Here is a 14,483-nt window from a genome sequence, read left to right on the forward strand (position 1 = left end):
GAGAGAGAGAGAGAGAGAGAGAGAGAGAGAGAGAGAGAGAGAGAGAGAGAGAGACAATGACTGGGCTGTTAAAAAAGCAGAGTACATCACATGCAATGAGACAGATGCTTCCATGACAACAGACAGACGCAGTAGTTGCCAAGCTACTGCCAGTATCCATGGAAATGGTTCTCATCTTGTCTGAATAAGTATTTAATTTTGAAGCAGCATGTTGTATATGCCTCCAGGTTGCTGATTCACTGTAGGTTCAAACGCCTGTAGAAGTATCTGAAATTACCCTCTTTGACATTCACTCCACCTCTATTACTGAATTTATGAGCCATTTTCAAATGCATAGGATAAATCAATGAATATAAACGTGATTCCAGCAGCAGTCCATAGCCACATGAAATGGCAACTGAAGGCGTAGATGGAAGTAACACCAGCATATAGAGCCATTCAGATATCAGGACTTGATATCAGTAGCACACATCATATCCTCCTGAGATCCAGCAATTCATTTTTGTCCTCTCTAGTACACATCAGTTCTTGGTCCATACCTCTGATGCCATACAAACCACTGTATAAGTCCTGTTGTCCCTTTGAGAGGACATTCTTGGTTTCACGACTTCCGCCGAAGTCTGTTCCTCTCCTTGTTCGGGCGACGTTACTGGTCTTCTCAATCGCCAATCCACTTTTAATTTTCCATTTGTTTTTGTCTTGTCTTGTCTTCCTGCACACCTGATTTACATCTCCTACTAATTTACATGTGTATTTCGCCCTCTGTTCCCTCCATGTCTGTGTGGGGTATTTTGTATTGTCATGGTTGGCATGCTTCCGGGCTGGGTTGCGGCGGGTTTTATTTATACCCGTGATTTGTGGCAGCCGGTACTTTGTACTTGGGTTTCATACTTTGTGCTGCCTCATTTGTTCTTTGAGCATTTGTGTTGTGACTCGGTTGCGTTCTGTATTATGAATGCCTAAGTAAAGTGCTTTGTCCATTCATCTCTGCTCTCCTGCGCCTGACTTCCATGCACCAGCTACACCCACCATTGACACTTGGCTTTTCACTGATATCACATGTGGGGGTGTGACCTTGACAACTTTATCTTCCTGGTTCTTAATTAAATGGCTGCCGTCAAAATTAGCACATTTTATGGAAGTGTGTATGGAAATGTATGTAATTATTAATTAACATTTTTTTGAGTTTGATATTCAAATTGTTTCTAGTAAGTGAATATCTCAGGAATAGTTAAGTGAGTTATGAGGACTGTGTAATATATTCTTTTCACAATAAATAAGAGCTTATCAAGAAATGCCCTCAGTAGTTGACACCTGGACGCCGCAACTATGTTTTTCACCTAAAATAAATAAGAGCTTATCAAGAAATGCCCTCAGTAGTTGACACCTGGACGCCGCAACTATGTTTTTCACCTACTGTACCATTGGCTGTAATGTTAATGTTTTAATATTTATGTCCTTAATGACCACTACGGAGGACAAATTGCACATACAATAAAAAATAAATAACATGTTTAGGTAATAAGTTAATTTTCCACATCAAAGACTTACATTATGTTTAAAAAAAAATTAAAAACGTTCTGGTCTCAGAAGGCTATTATACTCAACATCCTCATCCAGACACCTACTAGGTTCAAATCAGGTAAACCCATGTATTATGCAACCAGTTTATAGACATTTACTGCTGGGTTGTTTGATGATGTGTTATGGATTTAACTACAAGCGTAGTACCAACGGCAGTTTGAACCAACCTTCAAATTGTATACATGACGGTTGTTAAATTGGTCCCAGATTCAGCTATGTAGTTCGAGCATATAGTGCCTTCGGAAGGTATTCAAGACCCCTTGACTTTTTCCACATTTTGTTACATTACAGCATTATTCTAAAATAGATTAACATTTTTAAAAAGTCCTCAGCAGTCTACACACAACACAATGACAAAGCAAAAACAGCTTTTTACACGTTTCTGCTCATTTAGTAAAAATAAAATAAGTATTCAGACCCTTTGCTATGAGACTCGAAATTGAGCTCAGGTGCATGTAGATGTTTCTACAACTTGACTGGAGTCCACCTGTGGTAAATTCAATTGATTGGACATGATTTAGAAAGGCACGCACATGTCTATATAAGGTCCCACAGTTGGCAGTGCATGTCAGAGCAAAAACCAAGCCAAGGTCGAAGTAATTGTCTGTTGAGCTCCAAGACATGATTGTGTCGAGGCACAGAAAGTCCCCAAGAACGCAGTGGCCTCTATTCTTAAATGGAAAAAGTTTGGAACCACCAAGACTCTTCCTAGAGCTGGCCGCACGGCCAAACTGAGCAATTGGGGGAGAAGGGCTTTGGTCAGGGAGGTGAAAACTAAGGAGATGATTGTGGACTTCAGGAAACAGCAGAGGGAACACCCCCCTATCCACATCGATGGAACAGTAGTGGAGAGGGTAGCAAGTTTTAAGTTCCTCGGCATACACATCACAGACAAACTGAATTGGTCCACCCACCCAGACAGCATCGTGAAGAAGGCGCAGCAGCGCCTCTTCAACCTCAGGAGGCTGAAGAAATTCGGCTTGTCACCAAAAGCACTCACAAACTTCTACAGATGCACAATCGAGAGCATCCTGGCGGGCTGTATCACCGCCTGGTACGGCAACTGCTCCGCCCACAACCGTAAGGCTCTCCAGAGGGTAGTGAGGTCTGCACAACGCATCACCGGGGGCAAACTACCTGCCCTCCAGGACACCTACACCACCCGATGTTACAGGAAGGCCATAAAGATCATCAAGGACAACAACCACCCGAGCCACTGCCTGTTCACCCCGCTATCATCCAGAAGGCGAGGTCAGTACAGGTGCATCAAAGCTGGGACCGAGAGACTGAAAAACAGCTTCTATCTCAAGGCCATCAGACTGTTAAACAGCCACCACTAACATTGAGTGGCTGCTGCCAACACACTGACTCAACTCCAGCCACTTTAATAATGGGAATGGATGGAAATTGATGGAAAATATATAGCATTTAAACAATGCTACCTAATATAATGTTTACATACCCTACATTATTCATCTCATATGTATACGTATATACTGTACTCTATATTATCTACTGCATCTTTATTTAATACATGTATCACTAGCCACTTTAACTATGCCACTTTGTTTACATACTCATCTCATATGTATATACTGTACTCGATACCATCTACTGTATCTTGCCTATGCCGCTCTGTACCATCACTCATTCATATATCTTTATGTACATATTCTTTATCCCCTTACACTTGTGTGTATAAGACAGTAGTTTTGGAATTGTTAGTTAGATTACTTGTTGGTTATTACTGCATTGTCGGAACTAGAAGCACAAGCATTTCGCTACACTCGCATTAACATCTGCTAACCATGTGTATGTGACAAATTAAATTTGATTTGATTTGACCCCACTGGTCACTGTGACAGAGCTGATGAAAACAGGATTGAACTCTTTGGCCTGAATGCCAAGCGTCACGTCCGGAGGAAACCTGAAACCATCCCTACGGGGAAGCATGGTGGTGGCAGCATCATGCTGTGGGGATGTTTTTCAGCGGCAGGGACTGGGAGACTAGTCAGGAAGGCAAAGATGAATGGAGCAAAGTAGAGAGATCCTTAATGAAGGACAACGACCGTAAGCACACAGGACAACGACCCTAAGCACACAGCCAAGACAACGCAGGAGTGGCTTCGGGACAAGTCTATGAATGTCCTTGAGTGGCCCAGCCAGAGCCCGGACTTGGAGAGACCTGAAAATAGCTGTGCAGCAACGCTCCTCATCCAACCTGACAGGAATTGAGAGGATCTGCAGAGAAGAATGGGAGAAACTCCCCAAATACAGTTGTGTCAAGCTTATAGCATCATAACCAAGAAGACTCGAGGCTGCAATCGCTGCAACAAACTACTGAGTAAAGGGTCTGAATTCTTATGTAAATGTAATATTTCTGTCTTCTTTTTTCTTAAATTAGCAAAACATTCTAAAAAACAGTTTTTGCTTTGTCATTATGTGGTATTGTGAGGGAAAAAAATAATGTAATCAATTTTAGAATAGGGCTGTAACCTTACAGAATGTGGAAAAAGTCAAGGGGTCTGAATACTTTCCAAGGCACTGTATACATAGTGTTTACATTAATATGTTAGGGTTATGGCTAGGGTAAGGTAGTTTGGTACCAATATCTTCAGTTAGCATTCCACTCCTTGCCAAAGAGACTGGCCAGGGGTATTATGGTTAGGGTTGAGGTTGAGCCAAAGGTGTAGACATGAAGCTAGGGTTAGGGTTATGGATAGGGTTAGGGTTGAGCCAGGGTGTAGACATGAAGCTAGGGTTTTAACTAGGGTTAGGGTTCGGGTTGAGCCAGGTTGTAGACATGAAGTTAGGGTTAGGGTTGAGCCAGGGTGTAGACACGAAGCTTGGGTTAGGGCGCAGACATGAAGCTAGGGTTAGGGCTAGGGCTAGGGTTAGGGCTCTGGTGTAGACATGAAGCTAGGGTTAGGGCTAGGGTTAGGGATAGGGTTATGGTTAGAGCTAGGGATAGGGTTAAGGCTGAGCCAGGGTGTAGACATGAAGCTTGGGGTAGGGCTAGGGTTAGGGCTAGGGTTATGGTTAGGACTAGGGTTAGGGTTGAGCCAGGGTGCAGACATGAAGCTAGGGTTATGGTTATGGTTAGGGTTGAGCCAGGGTGCAGACATGAAGCTAGGGTTATGGTTATGGTTAGGGTTGAGCCAGGGTGCAGACATGAAGCTAGGGCTAGTGTTACTGTTGAGCCAGGGTGCAGACATGAAGCTAGGGCTAGGGTTACTGTTGAGCCAGGGTGCAGACATGAAGCTAGGGCTAGGGTTACTGTTGAGCCAGGGTGCAGACATGAAGCTAGGGCTAGGGTTACTGTTGAGCCAGGGTGCAGACATGAAGCTAGGGCTAGGGTTACTGTTGAGCCAGGGTGCAGACATGAAGCTAGGGCTAGGGTTACTGTTGAGCCAGGGTGCAGACATGAAGCTAGGGCTAGTGTTACTGTTGAGCCAGGGTGCAGACATGAAGCTAGGGCTAGGGTTACTGTTGAGCCAGGGTGCAGACATGAAGCTAGGGCTAGGGTTACTGTTGAGCCAGGGTGCAGACATGAAGCTAGGGCTAGTGTTACTGTTGAGCCAGGGTGCAGACATGAAGCTAGGGCTAGTGTTACTGTTGAGCCAGGGTGCAGACATGAAGCTAGGGCTAGGGTTACTGTTGAGCCAGGGTGCAGACATGAAGCTAGGGCTAGTGTTACTGTTGAGCCAGGGTGCAGACATGAAGCTAGGGCTAGGGTTACTGTTGAGCCAGGGTGCAGACATGAAGCTAGGGCTAGGGTTACTGTTGAGCCAGGGTGCAGACATGAAGCTAGGGCTAGGGTTACTGTTGAGCCAGGGTGCAGACATGAAGCTAGGGCTAGGGTTACTGTTGAGCCAGGGTGCAGACATGAAGCTAGGGCTAGTGTTACTGTTGAGCCAGGGTGCAGACATGAAGCTAGGGCTAGTGTTACTGTTGAGCCAGGGTGCAGACATGAAGCTAGGGCTAGGGTTACTGTTGAGCCAGGGTGCAGAAATGAAGCTAGGGTTATGGTTAGGGTTAGGGTTGAGCCAGGGTGCGAACATGAAGCTAGGGTTAGGGCTAGGGTTAGGGATAGGGTTAGGGATAGGGTTAGGGATGAGCCAGGTTGTAGACATGAAGCTTGGGGTAGGGCTAGGGTTATGGTTAGGGTTATGGTTAGGACTAGGGTTATGGTTAGGACTAGGGTTATGGTTAGGGCTAGGGTTATGGTTAGGACTAGGGTTAGGGTTGAGCCAGGGTGCAGACATGAAGCTAGGGTTATGGTTAGGGTTGAGCCAGGGTGCAGACATGAAGCTAGGGTTAGGGCTATGGTTAGGCCAGGGTGCGAACATGAAGCTAGGGTTAGGCCAGGGTGCGAACATGAAGCTAGGGTTATGGTTAAGGTTGAGCCAGGGTGCGAACATGAAGCTAAGGTTAGGGCTAGGGTTAGGCCAGGGAGCGAACATGAAGATAAGGTTAGGGCTAGGGTTAGGCCAGGGTGCGAACATGAAGCTAAGGTTAGGGCTAGGGTTAGGCCAGGGAGCGAACATGAAGCTAAGGTTAGGGCTAGGGTTAGGCCAGGGAGCGAACATGAAGCTAAGGTTAGGGCTAGGGTTAGGCCAGGGAGCGAACATGAAGCTAGGGTTAGGGCAGGGTGCGAACATGAAGCTAAGGTTAGGGCTAGGGTTAGGCCAGGGAGCGAACATGAAGCTAAGGTTAGGGCTAGGGTTAGGCCAGGGAGCGAACATGAAGCTAAGGTTAGGGCTAGGGTTAGGCCAGGGTGCGAACATGAAGCTAAGGTTAGGGCTAGGGTTAGGCCAGGGTGCGAACATGAAGCTAAGGTTAGGGCTAGGGTTAGGCCAGGGTGCGAACATGAAGCTAAGGTTAGGGCTAGGGTTAGGCCAGGGAGCGAACATGAAGCTAAGGTTAGGGCTAGGGTTAGGCCAGGGTGCGAACATGAAGCTAAGGTTAGGGCTAGGGTTAGGCCAGGGAGCGAACATGAAGCTAAGGTTAGGGCTAGGGTTAGGCCAGGGTGCGAACATGAAGCTAAGGTTAGGGCTAGGGTTAGGCCAGGGTGCGAACATGAAGCTAAGGTTAGGGCTAGGGTTAGGCCAGGGTGCGAACATGAAGCTAAGGTTAGGGCTAAGGTTAGGGCTAGGGTTAGGCCAGGGTGCGAACATGAAGCTAAGGTTAGGGCTAGGGTTAGGGCTAAGGTTAGGGCTAGGGTTAGGCCAGGGTTACTGTTGAGCCAGGGTGTGAACATAAGACGATAGGAAAGTGTGGAGAGACATGGCAGATGACAGTGAGCAGGGCTCCTCCACCTCCAAATTCCCACTTCAACTCCTGATGATGAGAAATTCATGAAGCCAAACTAAAGTAATACCATTCCATCACCATTCAAGTTTTGTCAATGGGTGAGATGCAGTATGGCTTGACGTGATGTGTGTGTTGCTTTAACCACAGCTTACATGTTGGTAATAAATAAGCTAACCTGATTCAATGCATTTACAGTGTAATTTGACTGGTTGTCATGTGTTGTCAATATATTCAAATAGTTTACAATCAAAGGTTAATGTGAGTTTATCGTGCTATTCATTTTATAGTCATTCACGTCCAGTATGAGGGGTGACAATCAAAACTTGCATCATGATTCCACCTAGTGGTCATTTTAAAGAACATGCGGCTCATTCAATTCTGCACCTCTTTATTTAATCTCAATTTCAGACAAATTGAATAATATGCCAATTGGACCAGCTGTAAAACTATAATTGACCATAAACAAACATTCAACCTACCTTCAAGTAATGACTCTTCAAAGTCAGCAAAACAAAAAATACACTACAGATTGCTTTGGCTACAATATAGTTCTCTCCTACAATCCCGAACCAGCAGCTACAGTACCATACTGTATGAGTCTGGTCACTCTCTCATGTACTCTCCTCTTCCTCCTCCACCCGAGCAGGCAGGTGCTTGTGATGCCATCATGGCATAAGGGTGACAGCTGGCGGAGAGCCGACAGTCTTCAATGTAGCCCTTCTCCTCCTGGCCCACCTAGCGTGGGATGCAGATGCTGGCCCCGCAGTTGGCCACCCTGGCATAGAAGTCTGATGTTGTCCTGGCCTCCGCAAGGGTCATACACACGGATGTGCTCGGCGTGTTGCTTGCTCAGCTTCTCAATGGCCTGCTCAATATGTCTGTTTGAAGAGGGGAGGGGTTAGGTATTGGACCAAATCTCATAGTTATACAGCCTTACAGAACCTGACAGTGCAATAATGTTTTTACAGTAATACTCACTGCAGCCACCCTTCTTCACTTATCTCCTTGGTGCTAACTTCGGTGTGGCAGCCCGTGCCGTTCCAGTTCCCCTTTAAAACCATCCTGAAAGACTTGTTATACAGCATTGGAGAAAAAAAAGTCTAAGTTTACTGAGTCGGCATGACCTCAACATTGGTGCCACAGATTCTGAGCCCAGAATAGAGACATGCCTTGTAGTGACAATCCACAATGTCCCTGCCATAGATATTGTCTGCACCAACCCCACAGTAGTGTGGACCTGAAAGAGAAAGAGAGTTAAATGGAACCAAATTCAAAGGCCTATTTAATAACATTAAGATTGTATATGGACATATAGATTGAGGTAGATTTAATATATGTAGTGCTTTTCCGAGTGCACAAGACCATTTACATTATAAAATGAACAAGGACACATGGTATAATACAATAGAGTCAGTCACCTTGGGGACCTGGGAATCCATTTTGGGGCCAGCCATAAGGGTGACCATCCATCCCTAGTAGAGTGTACTCCTGCTCCATTCAAAACTAGGGGGTATAGTCCTTCACCTTCTTACAGCCTGAAAGTATGTTACACTCTGTATAGGAGAGAATAGGCATACTGTAGGGTTAGTTTGATTGACAGGGAAATATTAGACAGTCAAAGCCTACAGGCTGCTGTTTATCTTGACCAAAACCAGTTGGTCTCTGTCAACTGATGTAGAAAAGTGATCTCTTGCAGTAATTATTATTTTTACAAGTACCTGCAGGCAAGCGGTTGTACTTAAGGACCTCACACAGTACCAGTTTGTTGGGTGACAGGGTGAAATGGTCCTGGAACATGAAATCAAATTTTATTAGTCACATGCGCAGTGAAAAACTTGCTTTCTTACGAGCGCCTAACCAACAATGCAGTTTAAAAAAAAATACAGATAAGAATAAGAGATAAAAGTAACAAGTAATTAAAGAGCAGCAGCGAAATAACAAAAGCGTGACTATATACAGGGGGATACCGATACAGAGTCAATGCGCGGGGACATTGGTTATTTGAGGTAGTATGTACATGTCGGTAGAGTTATTGAAGGGACAATGCATAGATGACAACAGAGCGTAGCAGTGGTGTAAAGAGGGGGTGAGAGGGCACTGCAAATAGTCTGGGTAGCCATTTGACTAGATGTTCAAGAGTCTTATGGCTCAGGGTAGAAGCTGTTTAGAACCCTCTTGGCGCTCCGGTACCGCTTGCCGTGCAGTAGCAGAGAGCACAGACTATGACTAGGGTGGCTGGAGTCTTTGACACCGCCTGGTATAGGATGGCAGGAAGCTTGGCCCAGTGATGTACTGGGCTGTTCACACACCCTCTGTAGTGCCTTGCAGTCGTAGGCCGAGCAGTTGCCGTACCAGGCAGTGATGCAACCCGTCAGGATGCTCTCGATGGTGCATCTGTAGAATCTGAGGACCCATGCCAAATATTTTCAGTCTCCTGAGGGGGAACATAGCCACTGGGATCAGGTACTTGTCACTGTTGGATCCCTGGACCTGGTAGGGGCTGGAGCCATCAAAGTTCTGCCAATATCAATTCCAGCATTAACATCACTGTACTAGAGATAAAATGTTCTGCGATATGGGCTTGATGAAGCAAGCAAAACTTTATTATACATGTCACCTCTGGACAAGTATGCTTTCTTGTTAGGTAAACACTACAAGTCAAAGTCAGAACTTATTTTTACCTTCCTGCAGAGGTACAAAAGAAAAAAACATGTTTTTCTGAGTGAGAAGTTTTGGCCACACAGTTAAACCTGTTGACACAGGCACAGTGGTCTGGTAAGTTACCTTCTATTCCCAGCCCTCTTTGTCCAGGTTACGAGTCTTGTTCCTCAGCCCCTCCCCGGAGCCATCGATCCAGATGTAGATAATGTGGCACAGGTCCCCTGAGGGAGGGACAGGTAGTGCTGATAGATGGCCTTGTTTAGATGAGAGCTGACTGACACAGATGCCATGGATTAGAGTCTAAGGGGGTTAAAATGACAGAGAAACAGATACTTGAGAACACTTGCTGTACAGTGACATATAGTTCAGCAGGTAATTCCTCATGGTTGTTTCATCAGACGGTGTCATCAGGTGTTGCACAAAACCATATTTTGTATTGTTATTCATGTTCCTTTGCTGCCACTCCGAACTGTACCCTGTACAAATTTATGGGGCATTATAACCACATAGGAGTTAAACTGTTACAGGATTCTCACTCATGGTTGTAACAAATACAACCTCTTCCAAGGAAAATGCAAAAATATGATAATGAACCAGAAACCACAGTACCATGCACCCACTAGAGGTCAAGAGGTTTTTGGCGCTCTAAAAGGTATGGTACGGTATTGTATTCTGTCAGATGGAATTACAGTACCATTCGTAATACAGCAATTCTTTCTCTGCCCATATTTTCCCACAATGCACCATAATTTACAGTATGCTGCAGAGTATTTTACTGATGATAATACACCAAATTACTATATAATTTACAGTTCTCCGTTACAGTGTAGACATACAGTGCAGAAAGAAAAGGCATACAAAATAAACCTGCACACTGTTGTATTCTCCCAAATATCATGTTTTTCTAGGACAATAATCTTTTGTCAATTGGTCTTCATCAAAAAACCTCTAACAAAATGTATCATTTGTGAGCACACAACGGTATTTGTGAGTTTTTATTTGGTTTATATTGAACAATTTGCTCTACCTGACACCTGCTAAGTTTAGCTGGTTGTGCACACATTAAATTAATGTAAAGCATGTCCTCCCACTGGGCACAGACATCAGTTCAACAGCCAGTCCACATTGGTTCAATACCATTTCAATGAAATGACGTGGAAACAACGTTGATTTAACCAGTGTGTGCCCAGTGGGCGAGGCGTTTCACTTTCTTTTACATCATCCAAACTTCCAACTTCTTCACTTGCTGTTTTATGGGTGACGTGAGGAGAGTTGATTCTACTGAAGCAGGGCTCTGGTCTCTCTTCCTGTCAGCCTCAGATCATCCAAGTCGATTGAGACGTCTAAACCCATTTAGAGTTTTTACACAGGTTATGGAAATTAGCTTGTTGTGACATGGAAGAGAGAGGCTCACATGTCCTCTCATCACTGACAGCTGAGCTATCAATCAACTAGTTAAACTGCTTTGAAGTTCATTGTCTTACTGTATAACTAATTACACAAACATTTTAATTAACATTAAAACACCTTAAACTTGCTTCTAAAAAGGTTTCCGTAATCTACATCCTGCTTTGACTAGTTGTCAACTATGTAAGTCTTATGATGTCCATTTAACTTTGAGTTGACAACATCCTTTAGTATTTCACAGGTCCACATCTGTGAAAAAATAAACTGAAGAGAAGCAAAAGCACCGACCAACTCAAATTCACAATGTGATCCTATATGCAAACACCAACAACAATTTCAAATTCTGTTTCATTTGTTGACATCCTACACATGTTAACCCCTAAATGAACACAAAACCCTCTTACAAAAATACAACCAGATTTCGACAAGCATGGATCTTTGAACCAGGAAGACTGCGGCAGCCAAATGCTTCCTTCCCATGAAAAATAAAACATGAGCACCCACCTGTGCTATCGCAGGCGGGCCATCTGCTGAGAGAGGACTAGTGCTGTTTAGTGATCCATGCATTGTAAGCAGCTCAGTGCACAAGAGCACACATTTACAGGCCAGTACGGAGGACGGCTCCTTATGAAACGCACCTACTTTCCACTAGGCTGGCTTTCCTGAGACTGTGTCATTAGACGACTGTGTCAGACTACTGATCTGACATTGGGGGATTGGCCACAGGACAGAAGGGGTGGGTATTTCTGAGTCTGATGTGGGCACAATGCTCAACGTCTGCTGACAAAGTCAACGACTACAGGAGGGAGAGATCGGGTGTCTCTCTCGTGTATAATCAGATAATATACTGAGATTGGGAGAGGTGCTATGTAAGCCTAAACTGGATGAGTCATCTTTTGAAAAGTAGGTATGAAGCCACTGAATCCTTCCTCCAATTTTATAAGAAAAAGATGCAAATAAAGCTCTAATTGTTTCAAAGGGAATGCTATGTTTTGCAGGACATTACCAAAATTGACATGTAACATTCTCTACGATCAAGTCTCTTATTTTTTTGTATTCTATACAACAGTCCAATATTGTGCTATAACACAACATATTTGATATATACTGAACAAAAATATTAGCGCAACATGTAAAGTGTTGGTCCCATGAGCTGAAATAAAATATCCCAGAAATGTTCCATACACAATTTTGGGGGGGATTTCTTTCAAATGTTGTGCACAAATGTGTTTAAATCCCTGCTAGTGAATATTTCTAATTTGGCCAGATAATCCATCCACCTGACAGGTGAGGCATATCAAGAAGCTAATTAAACAGCATGATCATTACACAGGTGCACCTTGTGCTGTGGACAATAATGGGCTACTTTAAAATGTGCAGTTTTGTCACGCAACACAATGCCACAGATGTCTCAAGTTTTTAGGGATAGCGCAATTGGCATGCTAACTGCATGAGTGTCCAACAGAGCTGTTGCCAGAAAATGTCATGTTCATTTCTATACCATATATGGCTTCCAATATCATTTTAGAGAGTTTGGCAGTACGTCCAACTGGCCTCAATCGCAGACCACGTGTATGGCATCATGTGGGTGAGCGGTTTGCTGATGTCAATGTTGTGAACAGTGAGTGCCCCATGGTGGTGATGGGGTTATGGTATGGGCAGGTATAAGCTATGGAAAACAAAAAAATTGCATTTTATCGATGGCAATTTGAACGCACAGAGATACCAAATCGAGATCCTGAAGCCCATTGTTGTGCCATTCATCTGCCGCCATCACCTCATGTTTCAGCATGATAATGCATAGCACCATGTCACAAGAATCTGTACACAATTCCTGGAAGCTGAAAATGTCCCAGTTCTTCTATGGCCTGCATACTCACCAGACATGTCACCAATTGAGCATGTTTGGGATGCTCTGGATCGACATGTACAATAGCGTGTTCCTGTTCCCACCACTATCCAGCAACTTCGCACAGCCATTGAATAGGAGAGGGACAACATTCCACAGGCCACAATCAACTCAATGAGAAGGAGATGTGTCACGCTGCATGAGGCAAATGGTGGTCACACCAGATACTGACTGGTTTTCTGATTCACACCCCTACCTTAAAAAAAAAGGTATCTGTGACCAAAATATGCATATCTGTATTCCCAGTCAAATCTATAGACTAGGGCCTAATTTATTTATTTCAATAGGCTGATTTCCTTAAATTAAGTGCAACTCAGTAAAGTCTCAGAAATTGTTGCATGTTGCATTATTATTTTGTTCAGTATACTGGCTGCTCCATCACAGACAGTCTTTCAATGGTTCATTTCAGAAGTGTGTGTTAATACAAACATTATTAGAGCCACATCCACAGTAAACACACCTGGTGGTCTCTACATTGGTGGGAAACATGATAAACATGTATTTTTCTCTTTGAGAAAGAATTAAGTGTCTAAATGAAAAGGACACTTAAAATTCCTGGATGGATCTGATGGAATATATAGCATTCTTTTGGAAGTGTGGTTTAAAATACAGATCCTGAAGGGAGGCTAACTGCTGATTTGGAATACAAACATCACCAAATAACATGATAACATAGGACTATGACCATATAGATTAACAAATAAATAGACAAAATTCCCACACATCCACAGACATTTCCTCATGTTGTACTGCTCTCCAGAGTTTAGACTCGTAGCTGTGTTGACCAAATCCCCATGGGCAATGTGCTGCTCAATCACAGCAAAGTGATGCTGCAGCAGATCAAGCTCTTCAAACCTGTCAATGTTCCAAGTTCAAGACAAGAAGAGGTCTTTCAGTCCAACAATCCACTCTGGGGTTGTGGAATTGTCTGAAGTTCTGCTCAACAGATGCTCTCTCCAGCTCAGGCCTTTCTGACAATTCGTCGCCCACTTTTCCCAGCAGCCCTCCTCCAGTCTCGTCCTCTCTCTGTCCTGCAAGGCTGGCTACTGACCCGCCAGCTGCTAGGGCAAACTCGGGCACTGAGGGGTAGAGAGGAGGGAGTAACAGCTGAATGAATAATGTATTTGTCATGCTGTATTGTAATAACTGCATAATAGCCTGTAATGATGAATATTAGTTATTCAAACACAAAAAAAGTTCATTATAATAGCCTTAGTTTACTACCATTGATGCATTTTGTTATTCATCCCATAATAGCATTCACATAGCCCTTACCTGGTACTCCACATCGGCCCAGCTCGTTTGCGGGGCTTGGCAGCTTGCCTCCGGTACTGCAACCAGCCGCAGACCAGCTCATGAGCGATCATCATATACAGCAGGAAGATGAGAACAGCGGGATCCATCCGAACGAACAGTAACGGGCTGCTGTGCAGGTATTCGAAGAGGACGGATGGCGCGAGTCTGGAAAGGAGGTTGTCCAGGGAGCGGGAGCCAGAATGGGTTCGCGCGTGGTATACTCCGTTTATTCTCGAGAGCAATGAAGTAATTTGTCCTAATGGAATTGCAACCGAGATTGTCTCGAGTCCTGCTCCTTCCTAATTTGCGGCTA

At 44.3% G+C, this 14,483-nt stretch overlaps 1 pseudogene; it reads right to left on the bottom strand.

The window, feature by feature from the left end:
* Nucleotides 1-7,285: 7,285 nt before the first annotated feature.
* On the bottom strand, nucleotides 7,286-14,277 carry LOC109873610 (glutamine synthetase-like; annotated as a pseudogene).
* Nucleotides 14,278-14,483: the final 206 nt, after the last annotated feature.

This window comes from Oncorhynchus kisutch, linkage group LG29 (genome assembly GCF_002021735.2).
Source record: "Oncorhynchus kisutch isolate 150728-3 linkage group LG29, Okis_V2, whole genome shotgun sequence".
Taxonomy (NCBI): Eukaryota; Metazoa; Chordata; class Actinopteri; order Salmoniformes; family Salmonidae; genus Oncorhynchus; species Oncorhynchus kisutch.